Source organism: Leuciscus leuciscus (genome assembly GCF_965113295.1).
Source record: "Leuciscus leuciscus genome assembly, chromosome: 5".
NCBI classification, from domain to species: Eukaryota; Metazoa; Chordata; class Actinopteri; order Cypriniformes; family Leuciscidae; genus Leuciscus; species Leuciscus leuciscus.
This window is the reverse complement of record NC_138729.1, coordinates 36,848,274-36,871,560: the sequence shown is the minus strand read 5'-3', so window position 1 is coordinate 36,871,560 and position 23,287 is coordinate 36,848,274. Positions and strand designations below refer to the sequence as shown.

At 36.9% G+C, this 23,287-nt stretch overlaps 1 protein-coding gene and 1 long non-coding RNA gene across 4 annotated transcripts in view; one reads left to right on the top strand and one right to left on the bottom strand.

Moving 5' to 3' along the window:
* unc5db (unc-5 netrin receptor Db) overlaps positions 1–23,287 on the top strand; it is a 206,204-nt gene that overhangs the window by 1,671 nt on the left and 181,246 nt on the right. The window lies entirely within an intron of this gene.
* Positions 2,101–3,366, bottom strand: LOC309498864. The gene is made up of 2 exons (XR_014206063.1): positions 2,341–3,366; positions 2,101–2,305 (listed from the first exon to the last, which is right to left on the bottom strand). It is a non-coding gene; the product is annotated as an uncharacterized lncRNA (long non-coding RNA).

Below are 23,287 nucleotides of genomic sequence, written 5' to 3'. Positions count from 1 at the left end.
TGAAGCTTGTCAGGTTTAGCTATTCTGAAATCAATGAGGATGACACCAAATCTTTACAATGAGAGCAACTCACGTGAAGGAGCAGGCACTGAGACCTCTTGCGTGCTACACTGCTCTCAGCAAGCCCAATGGGGCCTATATGAAACTTTAAAAGGGTTCTCAATGCATCCACCCGAGCGTGCGTGCCCTGTGGACCCCACATAACGGCACGCGATGGTTAGCTTTCTTTTCTTTTCCCTAGCAGAAGGCGGCACAGATTGCATGAGAGTAAATTAAGGTGTGTCAGCACAAGGCTGGAAAAAATTGAGCTAATATATGGTAGGTTCATATATGTTTGTTGGCGGAGGTGCATTCATTTATTCTCGCTATTGAAAAGGTAGATTTGGCAAAATTGTCTCATTCTCATCCAGGCATAGATTTATATGACAATGCATAACTTTTAACCAAATCTTTTTTTTATTAGATCTTATATAGATGTTATTAGAAGTTGCTGTACACTTAAATATGGATGCAAAGTGATACCCTTTTTCTTATTTTTAGTTCATAAATATGTTTATACGCACTTTAAAGTTCAATTTCAGACTAAAACAATATTATTATATTTTTAATTTCATGTAAATGAAACTGAAAACTCTTCTCTTCCGTGAGCACTTAACCTCATAAAAAAAAAAGTTAGAAAAAAAATAAAAAATATTTTTTTCCTATTTTTTCCTGTAAATTCTCGCTTATCGGGCTTATGCTACTCTGAATAATGCCTGAACTTCGTATTTTGAGCACTTCTTGCGTTGTTTTTTGCCTCTTCACAATGACTTGCTTAATTTAGTCCCAATTTGTAAGTCGCTTTGGACAAAAGCGTCTGCTAAATGACTAAATGTAAAATGTAAATGTAAATGCTTTAGTTTGACTGAAATTGAATTTTTTTTTTTTTTTCATGTTTGTTATAGCATTACGTAGGTCTCTGTTAGTCCGACTTTGCAAAGGTTTGCCATAATTGCGTGTATGCTAATCGGACTACACTTGTCCTTGTGCACTTGCTCCGAAAGACAGAGTATTGTTTATTTAATGTTCAAGTTTTTGATTGAGCATTGTGTAATGTACACTTGGGCAGAGGGATGAAGAATGTAGCTTAACTATGCAAAAACCCACTATAGAACTGTGCAAGTAAAACATTTTATTTTGCCTTGTGCTTAATTATTGCAAACATATACAATGCAGTTTTAGCAGAAACAATTTAATTTTAGTAGCGAAATCGTCTAGCCGCCAAACTCTGCCAGTGGACCGTTCGGTGAGAAAAAGCAGCCAATCTGGAAGCGACAGAGGTTATAAAAATCCATCACCAACTCGGCTCTGCTAACAGTGTGCCAATGCAGTGCTGCTCACTGCTCAAATTTACATTTAAATGAAACCAAATGACTGAACACTCACAGATGAGAGTCAGTAAAAAAAGTACCACCTCCTTGTTTTGCAAAAGTACTATTCTCTACCTGAATCTGTTATTAGGCCCTAATGGGATCTGTGTTGGTATATAAGGAAATTACATGATCGATCCTTGTTTTTGTGATAGAAAAACTATTCTCATATATGGCCTCCAGAGATGGAATAAATCTGGTAAGAAAAAGTACCTAGAGTAGTGTAACCTTGAGCATTATTAACTTATTGCCACACTTGAGTGTGAAGAAAATAATATGGGCTTGCTGTGACTGCTTTCTCTATGCACTTCTTCAGCTAGGGGCTAGAGGTCGACCGATATGGGTTTTTTCAGGCCGATGCCGATGCCGATCTTTTGAAATCCGGGTCGGCCGATGGCCGATTAATGCTGCCGATTTATTTTGGCCGATATTTGGCCGATTATGTGCTTGTTTTTAACCTCTATTTGAAAGATAAAATATAACACAAATAATTACTTAAGATAGACAAGATTTCTCAACAAAAACATTTATTGAACACTTGACCAATCTGCACTTGTTGTGACCTTGAGATATGTTTGGTAATTGTACCTGAATGAATTAAATTAATTTGCTACATTTCAGATTAATATATTTGTTTTCCTTAAAATTGTAATTAACAGTAACTTAAACACTTTGCAGTTTGAATGATGTCTTGTAAACAAAATGACGGAGTATGTTTTTATGTTTCCACTGTTCGATCGCATCCGCGCCTCACACACACACACACACACACACACACACACACACACACACACACACACACACACACACACACACAAATATAAGTAAACACTTTGCGACTTTAAACACACGCGACTTTTCGATCGCGCCCGCGCCCCTCTCTCCCTCTCCCGAGTCTCCCTCTCCCTCTCTCTCTTCCACACACACACACACACACCATACTCCAGCATTGCAATCTTTACATCGCAGCCTGCTTCAGAGCTAAGGCGGGGCTACAGATTAGGTGTCCCCAAAGAACCCGCGTATCTAACAGTAGTTCCGCATTACATGAATTAATTTGCACGCGAGTTTTATTTATTTTTATACCATGTATTCTCCGTGTAAATGTATACACCGAACCATGACGCCCGTACCGTTTCGGTTCAATACGAATACATGTTCCACCCCTAGTCTACAGTGAAATACAGTCACACATTACACTGTTTGGCCAGCATTTTAACCGTGTTTAATCCAGCTACTAGCTAACAGTATGCTAAAGTTAACTGCTGACTAGCGTCACGTTTCTAACGTCCGTTTTCAGAGCATCCAAGAGAAGCACAGAAATACGCATTGATATTCGGTCTGGTAAATAACGGTCGTTAAGGCACCAGTGCCGTATTAGCACCGGGTCTGTCTGTAGCTACCCAACCCTAGCGACGACGCTAGCAAAGCAAAGCCAGTCCTTCACTAACCTATGGTCACTTTTTTATTACTTATTTCTCTGCATTGAGTGACAACCCTCTCAAATATAAGACACACAAAACAGAACAAATAAAAGTATCAGATTCTCTGTCTGTAATTGCAAAATTCTTGCTTACTTATTGTTGTGACATGATAGCAACCCTTCTGCTGTGCTAATGCAACCTCAACTACGCTATCAATATCCACCGAACGTCATGTCGCCTATTCATATTTTTTCTCGAAGTTGGCAGTAACATATCAAAAGGTTTTAATTAAATATAAAGGAGTTTTCTCCAAGGAACTTAGCTCCTTCCTTAGGCACTGGATGAGGTCTGCTCACTCTGCTGGAGAATGACTCTAGGCGCAGCATGCGTCCACAACAACAACACAAGGCTGCCCACAGATGCGCCCGCCTAATAATCGGCTTGATATACTGGATATTGGCCGATGCCGATTATGTTAAAAAATGCAAAAAATCGGCCGATTAATCGTCCGACCGATTAATCGGTCGACCCCTACTAGGGGCTATGTGCAAATATAATTTTTTTTTGGACGAAAGAGTGAATTTAACTTCATTAGTCTAAAGTAGAAGCTACGTGGGCTTATCCACCATCAGGCATTTTTTCTGGTTTTCATCAACACCTCTCCCACCTCCAGAATGATCAGTGTTTAACCATGTGCAGTCAGTAAAAGCTTTTACATGCTATAAACACACTCATATTCAAGAAATGTCCCATTTTAGCATTGCTGTGTCATTCAAATTTCCTTTATTCTAAGGATATGCAAGCTTATGTTTGAAGACGCAAAATAATATCTGGGCTCAGCAGATGCTTTCACACATTCTGCAACATTTGCAAGATAACTTCCGATAACATGTGGACATGTGCAATATGTATTAGTCATACGTGTTAGATCTTTGGAATCAAGATAATTGGAGCATTATAATAAAAAAATTACTCTTCTACCATCAGTGCATGATTTATACGGTAGCTAACTAAATACTTACATTTAGAGAATGATTGTCTTAAGTAGACATCAACCGATATTGATTTTAGAAATACATTTTTATACATAACGATACAGATTATTTGCATGTTTATGTCCCCGATAACCAATATAAAGAACCAATATTTGTTTAATTTGGACAATTATATATAATTATATTATAACACCACTGAACTGAACAAACTGTTTTAACACTTTTTTTTTCAAAACTGTAATTTCTGTAATTTAACTCCCTCCTTGCATACAAAACAAAACACACTTCTACATCAATAAATAAATAAAAGCTTTGATCAGGTTAACAAACAGGTAACAAATAAAGCATGTGAAAATTCAAACATTGAAAAAACGAAACAAAAAACCCCCATTATTAGTGTATAGCTAGTACTCCCAGTTGCATCTCTTTATTTATAACAACAGCAGTAATATTAATAATAGGGTAAATACATTTACAAAGACTTAAGGTTTTAAACGGAGAACATGAATAAATGACTGGGGAGTCTATCAACTTTGCATAAATATAAACATTCGTTTTAAACTACAGTTTTAAAAGGTTTTTGTATGGCTAAAGAGTGAAGAGAATAGAACACTCTGGAATATTTGCTGGAATACAAATATATTACACATACATTCGCTGGAATATGCATACATTGTCAGAAAAATAAACAAAACGACAAATGCATCACCGTAATTTCCGAGTCCATCTCATCTGGCATGTTATCAGAATTATTAATAGGCAAGGCCTAGAGTTTTTGTCGGTCTAGAGATGATAAAATACCTTGCTGACAGAGCACTTTTTATCTTTACGTGTACACAGAACTTCTCTTGTGAATGATTTAGATGTTATTAGCGAAATAAAGGTTATATAGTAAATGTTAATATAATTTAGGGAGTTTTAAATGAGTGAATCTTGTTAAAAGCTGAATACAGTGTGCTGGAGCATTCCTGAGCATCAGGTGAGTGAATGGCATTATGAATGCAACTTTACCAGACAAATGATGAGCATAGATAACAGAGAGAGAATTAAATTCATCAAACATGCACTTATTCATGGCATATTGTTTTTCTCTTTAGCGATGCACAATATGTTTTGACCTTAAGGTTAAAAATGAATATTTACCTGCTGTTTTTTTGCCTCGACTAGAGAATAACACAAATGTTCTTGCGATAATCTACACAAATGCTCTAAATTGCATTGCTGATAAAATCTGGAAGCTTGCAGTTTTCACGTCCTCAGAGATATCCCCATTTACCCTTTCTTTTTGTGTACAGGACCAACTCAATGCATATGAAGGTTTTTTTTTTTTCTACTTTTGTAGCCAAATAAATATCAAATAAGCACACAGCACTATCTTTATATCACTGTAGTGTGGTAGATCACCGTGGTAGAGCAATGTGGTGTACAGAATTACACAAGTTTTGCTGTTGTAAATTCGTTTAATGTCAAAGACAATAAAGAGTGCTGCAGGAATGAGTCCTTAAACCTGGAAATGAGTTTGCTTTTTTTCACTGGGAAGTCATGTTTTTGGTTAACTGCCTGAAATAAGGTCTGTGGTGAACACGTCAAGTAGGGCTGGACAATAATTCAATATATCGCGATATATTTTTTTCAGTAATGGTGATATGATTTTTAAACACATTTCCGATAATCATTACAGCATTTGTCACTGGCACTTTACATGTAACCCAAATAATCAATTAGTAATCATATTGACGGCTTAATCAGACTGCAAAGCCTTCATGTAAACACCTTAATCGATCAGATTGAGCTTGATCCGAATAAAATAGGTGGTTTATTTATTTTCTAATCAGATCAAGAGTACATGTAAACACTTGATCATATTGACAACCGAAACTGAAAGGACTGCGCATGTGCAATGACGTAGAATAGCGTAATGACGCACGAAACGAGCTGTTCTTCCTGTTGAATAAAGTGTCATATAAATGAGTTTCGCGGGATTCTGAAATTCTTCTTTCATTCCGCATCTGTGAAGTTGAGCAGGACAACCGTCCCACCAGTCCTAGTTTCCGATTCTCATCCACAGATGTCTGGTTTTGGGCGGGGGGAGGGGCATTTTTACTGCGTGATAAATATAAGCAGCACGGCACAACGGTTCATATGCTCATTGTCTCCAAATTATGACAAGAAACAGGATAAATATTAAGTCTGCTGTTTAAAACAAATAAAGAACAAATAAGAATGGTTATTATGCGAAAGTATCGGGAAACTCTTTTGTACAGTGAGCGCATGTCAAAAATATATATTCCAATTTGAAGCGGGCACATCAACCCGATCACTTGTTTAGCGTTCATGTAAACACCACATTCAGATTGATCCATCGGAATGAATTCAGGGTGTCATAAACACTCAACAGTGTCCTTGCCCCGGCAACTTGTGTTTTTGTTGTTGATCACTCTTTTTTTCTGTTTTTCTTCTATTCTTTATCCTGGCTGAAGCACTTTTGTTTCAATCTAAAAGAATAATATAATCAGCCTATTTTATAGTTTAAATTTTAAAGATATTTAGTTGAGAGTCTTGTTTATTTGACAGTGATTTCACATTTCTTGTTTGGATGAAGGCTAAATACAAATAAAAGGTGAACATTAATTTATTTGTACCTTTTTTATTTTATAAAATATTATATAGTTTTATAGGAGGAGGTTTCATAGACTTGGCAAATTCATTTTTCAGAAGTTTGTAGGTACAGACATCCGTTGTGGGCATTCTTGCCACTTTTTCTGAGGCTTTTATATTTTTCATATCGATATCGGAATTATATTGCATCGACCAAAATTAAGAAATATATTGTGATATAAACTTTGGCCATATCGTCCAGCCCTAGTGTCAAGATATTTTCACATTTTATAAAAAAATTTAAAATTTAAAAAACATCAGTAGAACTCTAGAAATTTTGTAGAATTTTGTTGTTGTTGTGAAAACTCATCAACTCACTGCTTTTACAACCTTGTTGTGCTTATACTTGCTCTCTCATAAACTATTCTAGCTTGAACTTTCCAACATGTAGATTTTGAAGTTGTAGTTTATTTATATTTACAGTTAATTTATAGCCTAACCTTAGGCTTTTTTTTTTTTACTTCTGCCGATTGTGTTTGGGCATCAAATTTCTTAAAAGTTGTTAATTTGTGAAGATTATCTTGATGAATAAATGTGTACAATCCATAAACTTTTGTTGGTCACAGAGCTTATTTTCTGCAATAATCCAAAAGCCAATTATACTTAGACCTTGTGTTTTTCTGGTTCAGGAACCTTTTCCATGTCAGTGTTTACAGATGGCACAGAACAAATGAGCTTTTTATAAGCCGGTTTATGATAGTCCCTTTTGCCCAGGCAGTTGTTAGGTTTGCAGGATTTATTTGTGTCTGCTCTGCAAGAAGATCAGTCTCTGTCCTACAGTAAATTGTTTTATCCACTCACATTAAAGTGAACCATGAAATATCCAAAGTGTTCTTCCTCTCTTTTACAGATTTATTTACCGCTACATGCAGTAAAGTACAATTTGCAGGCCTTCCCAAAGCATCAGAAAAGTATTATTGCAATTTGAAAGTGCATCTTAAAGGACAATTCCGGTATTTAACACTTTGGGCCCTACAGTATCTTGCACCCAGCGCAAGTGACTTTGTACACCGACGCATGTATCATTCCTATTTTGCACCCGCGCAAAGCGGACTTTTCCCTCCACAGAAGCACGTCGGTAAGTTAGGAAATACACTTGCGCTCCCGGGGGCGGTTCAGCGCAAAGAGGAGGTGTGTTCCGGCGCAAACGTTCCTTCATGCTATTTTGCAGGTTTAGAAAACAATTGCGCCACTAACCAGGAAAAAATTGTTTAAAGTCAGTGGCGCGTTGCGCATGTTATTCATATGCTATTTTAAGGGCGCATGCTTGGCCATAATCAATGTAGCGTGTGCACAACGCGCATACACTTTGATTCTCTCATCTACACAGAAGCAGCAGTTTTCATTTTTGCAAATCATACATTATTACGATAGATAGATAGATAGATAGATAGATAGATAGATAGATAAATAGACAATTTATTATAAAAGCATACATCTACATTTACCCAAATTATCATACGCCTGTTTAACCGAAGTTAATTTGGGTGTGTTTCTCCATTTCAATGTAACTTCTCTCTTTTACGGCCGTGACGAGAGCGTTGCTCTCCTTGGCTGTGAACCGCTCCTGGCGCGCGCCTGGCAAATCCGCCGTTACAATAGCAATCCGCTATGGAAAAAGCGCGTCTGCTCTTAAAGAGAATGTGAGATGACGCTCTGATTGGTTTATTTCACGTTACGCCCAAACCACACCTATGAATAATGAAGCTACTTCAGACCAACCCATTTTAGATTTGCGCCTGGCGCAAGAGGCATTTATCCCGCCGGGAAAATAGCAACAGCGCCGAGACCCGCCCACAAAGTTACTTGCGCTTTGCACTTGACACTTGCGTTTCAGATCGTTAAAATAGGGCCCTTTGAGTCTATTTTGTAGTTTGTTTTGGATGAACAAGAGTGGTGGATAAAGAAATTTTGACAATGGTTCCTGTCTCGACTTTTTGACTATTTTAGAATTGCCCATGACCGCTTTAGAATGGGAGTCTATGGCCATGCACAAACATGCCCTTAAAACAACCCTTAACATTCATTTTCAAAACTGTGCAACTCAATGTATGTAACCACCGAGTGGTTAGTGGTGTTCGTTGATGTTCCAAAACAAGTAGCGTAGCGAAATACAGTTTCTGTCGTGTTTTATTTGTCATTTTGTAAAATCCCATTGATTTCCGTTGGAGGACTCATTGCTCGTTGATATTACTGCGCTACGGAAAGGGGGCTGTTTACATTTCGTTGTAGTCTTTTATGGTCTTTTCGCTCGGTTCTCTGTCTCAGAAGGCAGCGTGAGCAACTGCTTCAGACTCAAATATCGAGTGGAAGTTTATACGCGGTTGTGAGATATCTGAAAAAATAGTTCCACTATAGAAAAATGAATGGATTGAAATCATACATTGCGCCAATATATTTGTTTTTATTCATCAACGAACACCACTAACCACTCGGTGAGTTGCACAGTTTTGAAAACGAACGTTAAGGGTTGTTTTAAGGGCATGTTTGTGCATGGCCATAGACTCCCATTCTAAAGCGGTCATGGGCAATTCTAAAATAGTCAAAAGGTCGAGACAGGAACCATTGTCAAAATGTCTTTGTCCACCACTCTTGTTCATCCAAAACAAACTACAAAATAGACTCAAAGTGTTAAATACCGGAATTGTCCTTTAAAGAAGCACAGTTTTCATCTCTGAATGAAGGCGCAAACCATTGGATAATTTTTTTTTAAATCTCCCTTTTCTCACTATTTATCAAATATTATTATTTTTTGTATAACCAGAAATGCAGTGAGTGATACAATCCCCTATAGTTTGAATCAGACTTTTTTGGATCGTAAGTTATGTGTAGTATCGCTGTTTCACAATTATGTAGGAGTGTATAACAGGAGATCAAAAGAAGCAATAAGTGTGGGGGGAGAAACCAAACTTTCATCATCTCTGGTGGCATTTATTGATTTTTTTTCTTCTTTCTGCTTGACTAACTTCCACATTATACATACACACTTTCTCCGATCTGCTTTGAGTGGTGTAAAATCACTGTTTGAGTGCCTCAAGCCATTTTTACTCTCTCTTGTCTGTGCTTTCCAAGTTTCGATCATAAGTGCCCTTTTCTTTTGTTCCAGTGCCTAAGTTTTTCTGAGTGCAACCTACAGTGGGCTCCACCCGCCTCTCACTGACACTACATTCTTCTTATCCATCCCAGGAGGATGCTTGGCAGCTTTTTTCTTGATTTAACCTACACCTACACCAAGGGTCATGGTAATTCTTGTGCTTTTTTGATGCTGCATTTAGGAGTCACAGAACTAGAAGAGGACAAAAGTGTTCTGGAATGTTTTGTAGTAATTTCACAATACCTTTGATCCATTTGAATGAAGAAGGTCATAAACATTATACTGCAAAACAGTGCAGTTTCATGTATTAGCTTTCAGCCTTTTCTTCTAAATTAGAACTGTTGATAATTCATATACCAGCCAGTTCTCTGTTCAAGCCAGTAGCGTAATGTTCATTTAGAGGTTAATCTACCTTTAAATCATAAGCAACCAATTAGGCACCCCATGGCACATACTATTGAAGACTTTCCCAGATTATAAAGCATTTTTGCCAATGTTTCTACCCTAACACGAAGGTGACCAATATCAATGACTCTCAAATTAAATTTGCCAGAGATTATGCGTAGTCCAAAAATAGTCGTATTGATATTCACGATGTCTGAGGCATATGCACAGAATAAGGGTGAGTGGGAGGGTTTATAACAGTGTATAAAACCTTAAAAAGTATTCAAAGGGACAGTTTTTGTTGAAGACATCTCAAGCTCTTACCTCAGACCATATACTCACATCCATATATAGAATAAGGATCAGAGCATTGGGTCAGCTGATGGGCCAGATGAGATTTTAGCTTACACAGCAATAAGACGACAGGAGAAAACTAGATCAAATGGAAAACCCTCTGAGTAATAACACTCTCATCTTGAAGTGCTTTACAATATCACATTGCACATTAGGTCAGTGCCAGAAATAACCTCTTTTTTTTAAAGGGCAATAAAGGGCAATACTTGATAACTAAATTTTTTGCTTTTATGAGCATATATGTTTTTAATATAAAAACACAGACCATCATCAAACATTCAATTCATATCACAGACAATGCTTAGGATGCTGTTTTGTTGGCTGCTGCCTAGGGTCTTGATCAGACAACGTTTCTGTTTATGCATAGTATTTCAAAGTTATAGTTTTAAAGAAGTTTCACTTGAGCAATGAAGCTTTAATACAATACATTTTTTCTTTCTTTCTCAGATTATGTTTTCTATGCTTAAAGTAATGCTTGCCTTGCAACATGTTATACATTTAAGTGACGGATCATATCAGTTCACCATATGTGCACATCTAGAAGCATGTTTTTAGGACTGCTCGCATGACTGAGGTTTACTGCATGCATACCTTGTCCTTCATTTTGTTCTTCATCTTCATAGATGCATCTGGCTCGTAGTGATTTAATGTCTCAGGCACTGGAAGGACACGCAGATAAAAGCCATCTACGCGAACTGAAGGATCACCCATTCCCATTTCCATATAATACTCGTCCTTGTTGTGTATAAACTACCTATCCAAAGGGCAAATATCAAATTAGGAAATACTATTAAAATCACACCTGAGCTCTTTGAATGTAAAGACTGACTCTAGGTCAGACAGTGATTTTAAAACTGTCTTATGGTCAGGACTCAGGGACTGTTTGTATGAATACAGAGTCGGCAAAAATGACAGCATTAATGGCTGTGACATTTTATCAGGGAAACATGAGCTACTACATCAACAGAATGGGCATACATGTCTAACGATGTAATTTGTTTGTGTAAATATATCAATGACTGGGCAGGCGAATATACATTTTTGAATAAACTGTAATTAATGGAAACGCATTGATTGTGCATCCAGGGTTCAAATAATTAATGAGGTACTTTGAAATATTTATGCTGTCTAAATGAAGTGCTTCATTTAAAGCAGTCAGGCTGAAAAGTAAACTCAGCCCCTCTACTAAATATTAAACAAAACATCAATCTGTGAGCTCGCTTTTCATCAGTGAGCGCTGCGGGAAAATATCAGAGCAGAATCAAAGTAATTATGTTCCCTGCTAGAGAGAATTGCAGTGCTTTGTCATTATATCATTATGATGGGTCTGAGGTCAAGGGTCATAATGATTTCAAAGCCTAAGGCTACATATTCATGATATAAACATAGGTTTGTTGTACTGTTATTGTCTTTTCTATTTGCAGGCCCCAAGGTATGAATTTCAACACATTTTCCTAAAAATATTATTGAATATGAAATTTTGGAACTTTCACATCAGAAGCTGCAGTACTTTGGTTATGACTGAAAGCCTATAATTCAGTGCCCCTGCTGGGCTGCTAAAATAGCACGCCAGTAATTTAGCAGATGTCACTTAAACACTAAATCACTTTGTCAGACAAGGTACAGGGTCTGTCAACTTAACTGTGATTATTACATCCAGGCCTATTTTGAGATGTATCTTCTCTGAAAGCTTGCTCATTACCATTTGAAAAAGACATGCACAGGAAAATGTGTTTAAGTAGTTTAATTTTATTTTCAATTAAGTTGAAGCAGTTACAATTTTTTTTTTTTATGCTTGAGATAGATTTTTTTTATAGATAAGTATGCACAAATTTCCTTAACCTTTAAAAAGCAGCAGACTGCAAAATTATGTGTTCTTAACTTTTACTTCAGAGTAAATATCTTTTTCCTAATTCTTAGTACTGTGTAGCTGAAACCTCTCTAGTGTACTGCCAGATAACATAAGATCACCAGTCATTTGTGGCACTTGAGGCAGCTCAATCCATTTGTGCTCATGGGTTTGAATCCCCACGTGAGTCTGGTGGTTACAATTGTGGCTCTGATTTCATTCAGATCAGTAGAGGGAAAGGCACAGAAAGCAGGAGGGGAATTAGCTGGGGTTCATTTGGCCCGTGATTAATTTCCAGCAGTAGTATTAGTGACTCTTAGACACAGAAGGGTGTGGATATTGTAATAAATGCTACAAACCACTCTCTTGGGTGGTGTGTAGTGTGTTTTTACACTCTAAAGCCCTATTTGGATGGGACTAGTTTTCTAGGGGGTCGTTAGAGAAATTCGTGTTTCACAGACGTACTTTGCGATTTTAATCCCGTCCGAATCTGCCAAGTCTGTGTTTTTCTCACACAACCTGTCACACAAATTCAGGGGCAAATTACCTACTGTTTTTCGCCAATGTCAGTGGTCCTCTGAGTATTCTAATCCCGCAAATATCTGTGATTGCTGATGTTGTATTATCCTAACGCTTCTCTTCATGTGTTTTTGACTAGGGGTGGGAATCTCTAGGCACCTCACGATTCGATTCAATTACGATTCAGAGGGTAACGATTATCGATGCATCTTTTGTGTGTGTGTGTGACTACTTGGTACTTTTAAAGCAAAGTATTTATGATGACCCATAAAGAATTTACTTCTCCTATATTCATCTTATTAATAAAAAAAAATGGAAGTGATTTGGCAAGTCAACTGTAAGGTTACATTTGCCAGCATATGTCCCAACATTGCAAAGGACGAACAGAAAAATAAATGTGTGCCTGTACTAGCAGCGTACTTGTAGTAAATGATTACAAACTTCAGCATATACTGAATCTCTAGCATTTAATAATAGACTTCTAACCAACATCCTCCTGTTATTTCCAATGAGCAATATAATCCTTCAGACAAAAAAACATTTTGCTGTAGTGAAATCACAAACAGTTTTCGTTCAAAAATATAGAATTATGTACCAGCAGCTCTCAATACTATATACAAACATAATGCTTGTGGACTTACGCATATTCTGAATAATTAGTAACATACAAAGCCGCTCTTATACACAACTATATAATAAAGTGTTATGACTTGAAATGTTTGCTGTATACCACAATCAAAAATAGCTTATACAAAAAAGTGAATGAACATCTGCAGAGAGCACAGTCAAAATGTAACTTTTTGTGACTGGCAATGCACTGATACATACTGTGACTGTGGATGGCAGTATAACGTATGTATAACAGATCGGTTTACAGCATATTGATGTGAAAACTAAACAATACAGAAAGCAGCTCTCATACAAAAAATACTAAATAGGTCACAATGAAATTGGCAATTTTCCATACGTTAGCTTTTAACGAAGAGGGTGCCGTTCGAATTTGGCGCTCAGCCATCATGCGTCTCTGTTATGTGCGCGCCACAGACTGTCCGCGCACTGCACGTCCGCTTAAACCTTTTGCGTTCCGTCAATATTACGGTTTTAGAAAAAATAAAGATTTTTTTTTGTTTTAGAAAATTGACATTTGTGAAACGATTCAGAATCGCCCACGTCCGCATCGCGATGCATCTAAGAATCGATTTTTTTCCCCCACCCCTATTTTTGACCTACCTGAGCTACCGTTTACGCACAAATCTTCGGCATGCTTTAATTTAGTTTCAATATGGATGGTATCCGATGGAAAAATAACACATACAATTAATAAATTGAGCCAAAACGAGAAAACTGTGAAGACTGCTTATATTTTAATATCAGTGTCAGGTAAGAGTAAGATACTTGTCTAGATTTCTCTGCTCACTTATTTATTATAAACATCCACTGCTTTAAAGTTTACTTAAATGTTTTTATTTTATTTTATATATAATAAATTAAAATCATATCAACAAATAATAAATTAAAAGACATACGTGACGCATGCACAGCACATGACCTTCTGTATTGGCCACATCTAGAAAACACACACTCACACTTCTGTAATAAACACAATGTTTATCGTTAGTCCTGTCCGAATTGGTACATGAAATCACAGACGTTGAGTGATCAGAATTGTAACTCAAACGTCATTTAGAAAAGTTGTCCCCGTCCGAATAGGGTTAAAGGTGATTTTCTTTTTTTCCTGCTCAATTAAATTTTGTCAGATATTTTTTTCTAGATAATAATCCCTTATACTCCATCTGATCTAATAAATATTGCTGAATTAATTATAAAGAAACTTGGATTGAAAGCTGTTAGCATGGCATGAGGGATAATCTGGGGATTGAGAAGGCATTGATTTTTGTTGTTGTTGTTGTTGTTGTTGGATAAGTCAAAGACTCTAGTGGTAATTTTAAAGCAAAATCACAAATAGATAAATTATCAATATTTTTTTTGTGACCAACAATGGGGTTGGCTGACACGATAAACAATACCATCCCAAATCCAAGCACACATAAAATTATATGCTACAAATCTTCCTTTGTCAAAACTGGGTTGTGGTCAAGTTCAAGACCTGTTTAAAGAAGAGACAAAATTTAGGAATGATTTTTGTTACGTAACCTGGTTTAACAATTTCAGATATCTAAAAATATCTGCATTTAAGGCAAGACTGTTTTAGCAGAAAATCCATAATAATGCTACGGGTTGTCTGGCATTGTGGCATATCTTGATAAATGACATTTTCTTTTTGCATCAGCAGCATGGTATTAGACTTTGATAAATGTTATTTTCCTTGGTTTGTCTTCAGTCAAAGCCTTTCTTAAAGGCCACCTTTGGCATCATCACCACTTCCTTTTGATGAGCTGAAACTTGCCACAGTTGTAAGGATAAAAAAAAAAAACAGACATAAATGTCAGGGTAGGATTCATGTGCACTGCTAGAATTAGCTTCTTTCACTGATCTAAGACTGGTTTTAAATCCTATACTTCTCATTATACATGGTCTATTAGTTAATCTTAAAAGGACAACCAAAAACTGCATTGGCGCTTTCCACAGCTTTATCAAATGTAGTTGTGACTTGATGTGTCTTCGGTCTAAGGGCAACAACAACACTAGTGTAATTACCTGCTGAAATCGGAGAGGGCTGAAGCCCAAAGCAAATGTGCGACAAAATAAGATCTTGATCTTGGACTGAGAGGCAGACCGGTTGAGAAGTAATAAGAAGGCATGATATCACAGGGGAGAACAAAGTGCAGTGATTACATTTATCTCTATTGGTCTGCTACAGGGCTGCTAAAGGAGAACAATCCCTGAGCTCTCTATGCAGCAGGTCTGCAGGCTTTACTTGCTCTGCTTTTATTCAAGGCATATCGGAAAACAATCTTCTTTCCAACAGTCCGAACAATTTGGGCCAAATTCATCTCTATTTAGATCATGTAGGCATTTCTGTGCAGAAACCATGAACAGAGCATAGAGCTTTTGTAGATGCCACTTACACCAATATAATACCTTTGCGGAGTTTGCGCAATCTTATTTTAATAATTTTTTCTGTTGTTTTTATTGTCTTTGTGGACTTTAAATTAAATGTTAAATTTAAAATTTAAATTTAAATGAAAAGTTCATATGAAAAAAAGTACTAAAACAGAGACTTAAAGGTGCCCAATAATTTGAAATTGAGTTTATCCTGGCATAGTTAAATAACAAGAGTTCAGTACATGGACATGACGTACAGTGAGTCTCAAACACCATTGTTTTCTCCTTCATATTAAAATCTCGTTTTTGAAAAATAGGCGAATCTCCACATAACACCGACTGTGACGCAACAGTTGGGATCATTAATATGTACGCCTCCAAAAATGTGCATATGCCAGCCCATGTTCAATGCCAGGCGGAACTGCGCAGTCAACAGTCAAATGTCAACAGGCGTGGTTGATGTTTATCTATAATCGGATACCGCAACAGTTTAATTCGAAGTTGTTAGTTTGCTCTGCCCATTTCACCACGGACTGTTTTTCTAACATGGGACAATATCAAGCAGGCTTCTCTCAGTGTCTCATACTGAAGAAGGGGGCAATTCCAACTATATTCCAGCAAGCAGTAAGTAGTGATTTACTACGGAAGTAGCGATCAACTTCACATCGTTTCTCTTAGTAGGATGAAAATAATCTTACTTAAACTGTGATTAATATATATACAGAAAGCGATCAAAGAACAATCCCTTTCCAATCGCCCAAGCTGTCAATCACACAGCGCGAGTTTATCTGGACACTTGCCAAAACTCGTTGTGAAATCAATGACGCTGTTACACTGCACAACGAAGCTCTTACTGTACTTACCTCATGTTTGCATTGATGAAAGCATTAATGAGAGTACAGAAACTGCGTTGCAATAAGATCTTTTTTCACGCGATCAACAGACTGTTATCTGCTCAATGTTCATCACTGCAACCTTTTATGTGATGGGAATAGATCTAAATACTTAAACTTCTCACGATTCGTTAATCCCGATAGCTGTAATAGTAAAAACGTATAATAGCTGTAATAGTAAAAGTTTTCCAGATAGTTCCACATGTAATGCTAGATATTTCATATGCAAGCATGTCAGCCAATCACAGCAGTTTACACAATCAGTTTGCACTGAAGTCTCACAGCAGACACGCCCCTTCAAACAGAGCGTTCAAATCAGAGGATGAAATCAGGCTAGGAAATATGCCTTTTATTTCTAAATTATAACAACTTTTGATCTAAAAAACATACTAACATTATAAGGGCACCCCAGGAAACATATAAAATAATCCATGCAATGGGACCTTTAAGGTACAGTCACATTAGCGAAATTTCACAGGCAAAAAAGTTCATTGTCAATAGTGTAGCGATTTTATGAAGCACAGCTCACATAAAGGTCACTTTCAAACCAGAAGTAATTTTCAAGGGTTTGAGTTGGTCAACACTGTACATCCGGTTGACCAACTTGATCACGATTCACTCTGCGGAATCAGTGTGGGGAAATTTTTTGACCTCACACGAAATTCAAGATCGCATGGACTCCTATTGAGAAATGGCTGGATTTCGCCTGTGAAAATTTGCAGAACAGCGGTAAATGTGACTGCACCTTTATTCACAGTATTTAATTTAGTGTTTTTTCATGTAAACGTGCTAGATGGACCTCATTGGATGACTGAAATGTTTTTTTAGTGTCTCAGGCCATGAACACCTTGTTTTTAAGATGTAGTGTCAAGTTAAAAGAAGTTGAACTTTTAAAGTTTAAAGTTGAAGTTAACAATGTTTGCTCCCTGCATTCTGCACAATTCATTTTGCTCCGCTGTTTTTAAATTCAAGCACACGTCTTGTGTGAATGGCTTCTAAGTGTTATGACTGTAAATTAAACCATCAACCCGTTCGTCATGTGTTTCTGTCAGAGCACGTCTCTCTGTAATCCTCACTGACATTTTAAACAGCATGTGTCTTCTCTCCTATACTGTGTTGCAAGAAAAGAGCACTATCAAGAATGTTTGAACTTAAGAAATGTAGCTGACAGTTCATTATGTAACAGAATATATTGGTATCTAAAGGCCAATTCACACTGCACCAACATGTTCAATCGGCAAATACAAGAACCGAGCAATGGCAAAAGATGCCGACAGGTAAAACACTGATCTGACAAAACCTGTTATACATTAGAATGTTGGCCGGCCTTTGTCGGTGCAGTGTAAATTCTGTGTTTCCCCTACCATTATATAAGGGGGGCGCCCCCCCCTCCCTAATGGCTCGCCCCCCACCCCTGAAGGTCAAGTAAATTTGATTTGATTTTCTTTATAGCGCCAGATTACAATTTGTTATTTTATTAAACAAACTAAATAGTCCTTAAGTAATATGTTATTTATCTTATTTCCATGATGGCATGTCTTTTCTGTCTGTGTTTGTGCATTTACAATTATCCCAATGAGTGCGCACGCAGTCACATGCACACGCACCCCCGTCCCCCCCCCCCCCCCCCCATTTCAAACCCATAATATTTCCGTTCATCTTCGAAATGTATTTTTAATGAAACCTCTCCACTAAGGTCTATTCCACCAAAACTGACATCTGAATCGTTTATTTAAAGTCTTCTGAAAAGACATGGTCGCTTTATATGATGAACAGATTTAATTTTGGCTTTTATTCATGTATAAATATTGATCAAAGCACATACATAGATTTATCAAATATGGTAAATGGAAGCTCAAATGTCCCTGCTCTAAGGCAGAATTATTATTTTTGGGTGAACGGTTCTTTTCAGTATTATGAAGTTACTGCTAAGTTATGAACTGTTTTATGCAACAATTAATTGCAGTCTACTCATTTGATTTCATGAGCATTGCTCCAAGGGTGTCTATTAGTCCAACAGTACTAGATTTTTTTACTTCTTTTTTTCTGTGCGTCATCTTTCTTTGGCTTCTTTTGGAAGTATTTGCATTAGTGGGGCAAGAAAAAATAAGTAAATAAAAAATAATATAAAAGTAGCTTTCTCATTTCTGTTAACCCATTTTTTTAGTTGTCTGAATGAGCAAGATCATGATCTTAATTCAGTGCTAATCTCCTCTTTTGTCCAACATATGTAATTTGTGTATTGTATTTTATAAAACTTTTCCTCTCAGCTTTTATGATTCTGCTTCTCTTCAGCACTTTTTCATGCAGATGTGGCTCTGGGAGGACGACATGACAGGCAAACAAGATGGATACGCCTCCATTATCAGTGGCCAATTTTTCTGGCTCCACATCCCAGGGGGACAGCGCTGGGATGATGTTTATTAATCGTATGTGTATAATTTCTAATAAAAGGCCTTCAGCACAGTACCGCCTTTGCACTCCTGAACACTGTGTGGACTGGAAAGTCACATTAGTATGCCAGTCCACTCAAGTGAATAAGAGGTATTGCTAATGCACCTTGGAAGCCTTTTTTTGGACCAAAATCCACTTGTGGGATTGGAGATTGGCCTGAATGCCTTTTTAGATCATTTAGAGGGAGAGAGATGAGGGTGGTGTTATTACATTAATGACAAAATGGTGCAGTGGTTCCTCTTTGTATGACATTTACATGTCATCGCGGCTGCCTTTGTTTTCTTGGAGCATGTTTTGTCACAAGTTTCCTACAGTAAACGGGTTATCTCTGCATTTAGAGGAGATGCGGGAGAGTGCTAAAGCTAATTTAGTTTTGTTTTCACAAACTAAGGGGCGGGAAAGCTGTTGATGGGCTGGCAGCCAAGAAGGAAGAAAAGTTTTAATTAAAAACTTTTTTTCTGGAATGTATTCTGGAACTTTCCAAGTATTCACACCAAACATAAGCAAGATAACAAGTCATGATTGATTCATGAGTTTTTGTCAGAATAGAAAGATGTGCAAAGTAGATGAAATATGATTGTTGACTGTTGAATATCATACAACCGTAATGATTTTTAAGACTTTCTATTGCTTTGATTGACAGATTGAGTTTTACCGCCTAAACAGGATATAGGGATTGGCGATATACCGGTAGACACAATTAACCTCTCTATCTCAGTTGCGCTCATGTGACGTTGCTGTGCAAAAGCTTATCACGCAAAAGCTTGTCAAGAAAGCTTATCGTTTGCGTATGTTTTTAAGAACTGCGGTTTAAAACCATTTTAAACCATTGAAGCGCAATTAGCAGTGAAAAACAACTAATTCCAGTATATGCATGCGCTCTCTGAGAGACGTGTCTCAGAAAGCACAGAGAAGCAGAGCGACAGTGCTTTTTGCCGACTAATTGGACTTGAATGGTTAAATAAACATTCCTATGTGTCAAAGTGACATGTATTTGTTGACATGTAAGAGTTAACAGGGAGATTGTTGAATTACATTCAGACCCCTGTGAGCTTTTTTAGTCTGATCACATCAATACTGCGACTCAGTCAGAGTTTTGGCAAGACGCATGCTGGAATCTTAGTCAACTTTTAACCCTGGAGTTCTGAAAGACTGCTATCTGAGCCTCAGATTGTACTTTCTGTTCACGTTAGACTGCTGTGCAGTCTAAAAGAACAACCAAGCCATCATATTTGCTGATGACAGCATATTTATTAGTGTATCTGCAATAATTATCTGCATAAAGAGTAAGAGTGAGATGGCCTACCTGCTAATGGCACCACAATTACAGCTTTGCTTTAGTTTTTAATAAGTATGTTCCAGTAAACATGGGAATTAGGATTACCAATGCACCACATTTAATTCTAAAAGCTAGCTGCACAATGTGTTTACATTGCTTTTGAGAATTGAGAGGTTCATTGAGGGCTAGGCTATATGATTAATCAAAATAAAACCAAAATTGCAATATGGCTTAGTGCAGTTACCAGAAGCGGTGATTTAATTAAATAAACTAATGTGTGTTCTTGCATGTTTGCAGCATCTCAGAGTGGCTCAGTTCACGGTAAATTTTGCTCCACATGAGCTTCATCTCTGCAAGTGCTCTGAGTTACTTTAATGTCCATCTGAGAACACAACATTCGCCAACCATTCCCATACTTCTAATAAGAAGTGCTTCTCAGCAAAAGAGTAGCTTTAAGTACTCCCTGCAGTTTTGAGTCAAAATAAAAGTTTGATGGTATAAAGTTTAAAAATGAATAAATTATTTGAGCTGTAATGAAAAATTTAAATATAATTCAAATTTTCATAAATACTCTTTTTATCTAAATATTACAAGTGTAATATTTCTTATTTTGCTTTATTTAGTAAATAACTCTACTACTACTACTACTACTACTACTACTACTACTACTGATTATTATTACTATTATATAATTATTATTATTATTATTGGTGGTGGTTGAGGAGATTCCCCCTTCCATGTATAGCGCTTTGAGTACCCAGAAAAAGCGCTATATAAATGTAACAAATTATTATTATTATTATATTGCCATATTGATACACAATTTTGAACAAGTTGTGCAGCCCTACAAAAACCATATGGATAAAAAAAGAAAAAAGAAATCACAATCACAGTTATTATCAGAAAGAATTTCCCCCCAAATCATGCATCCTTAGTATTCACCGCATAGAATGAAATAGCAAGAATAATAATTACTGTTAGCAGTGCTTTAAACTAACTGGGAAAATGTTGTAGGCGTCTGAATGGCTGATTGGGCATAAACCTGTACTTAAGGTGGAGAGGCCGTATAGAAACATGTCGCTCCATAATCCTGATTTATGCAGATTTATCTCCACGTCCTTCAATTATATGCAGATAAAGCGCAAGTCACCTTGTCCATCTTCTGATTTTGGTACCTGTTACATTTCAAACTAGTCAGATTATTCCATATTTTAATTGCTTCTCAGGACAAGTAATGTTTCTCAATGTATGAAACTATTTTTTGATAAATCCAGTGTTTTCAGCACTCAGACAGATTAAGGGATGAAGCAGATAAAGAAATAGAAATTAACACAATCAAGTTTTTTTTTTTTTTTTTTTTTTTGCATACTACACAACATTGACGCTGAAAGAAATTATCAAAAGGGACTTTGAATTGGCATCTTCGACTTTGTCATGCCAGTTGAACAATCATAAATAACAATGTTAAAACACAAAGCAATTAAAAAAAAAAATTTGTTGCTTTTATCGCTGCCTTTCAGGAAATTGCTAGCTGAAAAAAAAAAATTATTGAAAATGATTGATGTACTGCATCTTATAATATACCTGTTGAAAGTAATGTGAACATGGTGCCAAGGAAGCTTAAGAGTCAGCTGTGTGTAGAAAGCTTTTTCCTCTATGATTTCTGTTTCATTGCAGACGGCTCAGTGCCAGAATCATCATGCTAATCAATGGCAACAGCTGTTTCTCCTCCCCCTGGAATCATTCTCATTGACACATCATAATCCAATCCGTTCCCACCAAACCTTTACTCTTCATAATGTGCTCTACGCTGCAAGCGTGCAATGCTGCCGCAGTATATGCCCATATCTCCGCCGTAGGTTCCACCGCATACCCCTAATCATTATAGATTTGCTGTTACTGGCTCAAAAACAGATGGTAGAAACCCAAAGCCTGTGAGTGCCAGCGAGACTACAGTATTTCTGAATTTGAATTACTTTAGCCTATTAGGGGACTGTGTTTGAAGCAATGTAAATGAGATTTCTGTTAGTCTTTTCCCTGATGTAGTTAAGCATTGCCTATGCTCCTATTATTGAATACTAATTCCACCCATCTTATCTGGAAAAAGTGCTCAATTGTCCTAAAGGGATTACAGAAGGGTGATTTTGTAGCAGCATTGTATTCATTTGTTTTTATTTCACGTCATACTTAAAATGCTTACAGCTTCGGTAAGCTTTTTTTCTCTCTCTAATTGTAGCTTGTGTAAGACTGCTATACTGGTTTGATTGATTAGTTTGTGGTCTCCCAGATTTCTCTTAGTTTTATAAGCCATCTGTTCCGTCAAGGTTACCTAAATGACATTTCCAATTTTATTTCCTATTTAAACATTGCATATAAAGGGTTAACATTACAATAATAGCTTTTCATATAGCTGTGAATTAGGGCTGCACGATTAATCGCAATAAAATCGCATGCAATTTGGCAAAGGCTGCGATTATTTTGTGCGCAGCTTGTCAGTGGAGTGTGGCTGATTGGTAGCAAATACTGCTCCATCTGAACGCCAGAGGGCGCTCTCAAGCAAACACGCTAAAATGCTCCGCCGCAGAAGTACAATAATGCATCTTTCCAGGAAATCCCTATCGCTGTAGCTGAATAAACAGAAGATTGAAACGCTTTGATTAAACATAACTTATAAATACACGACTGCCTTATTCTGTGTAAGAAGGCACATCATCTCACAGAAGGAGGAGCTCAGCTGTCGTTATGAAGTGAGTTTGGAGTAAATGCATGTTATTAAATGTTGCATTTTATTAAAAAGAGGTTCATAAATGCTTCTCATGTTTTGGAAAGATGTTTGACGCGTGTTGTTTTTTCAAATGCACATTATAAGTGACTCAAACTCACAGTGCTTTCAGATGAAGCAATGTTTACAGAGCCGTACATCAATGACAAACTGCGCATAAAAAATAATCGCAGCCTTTGCGATTTTA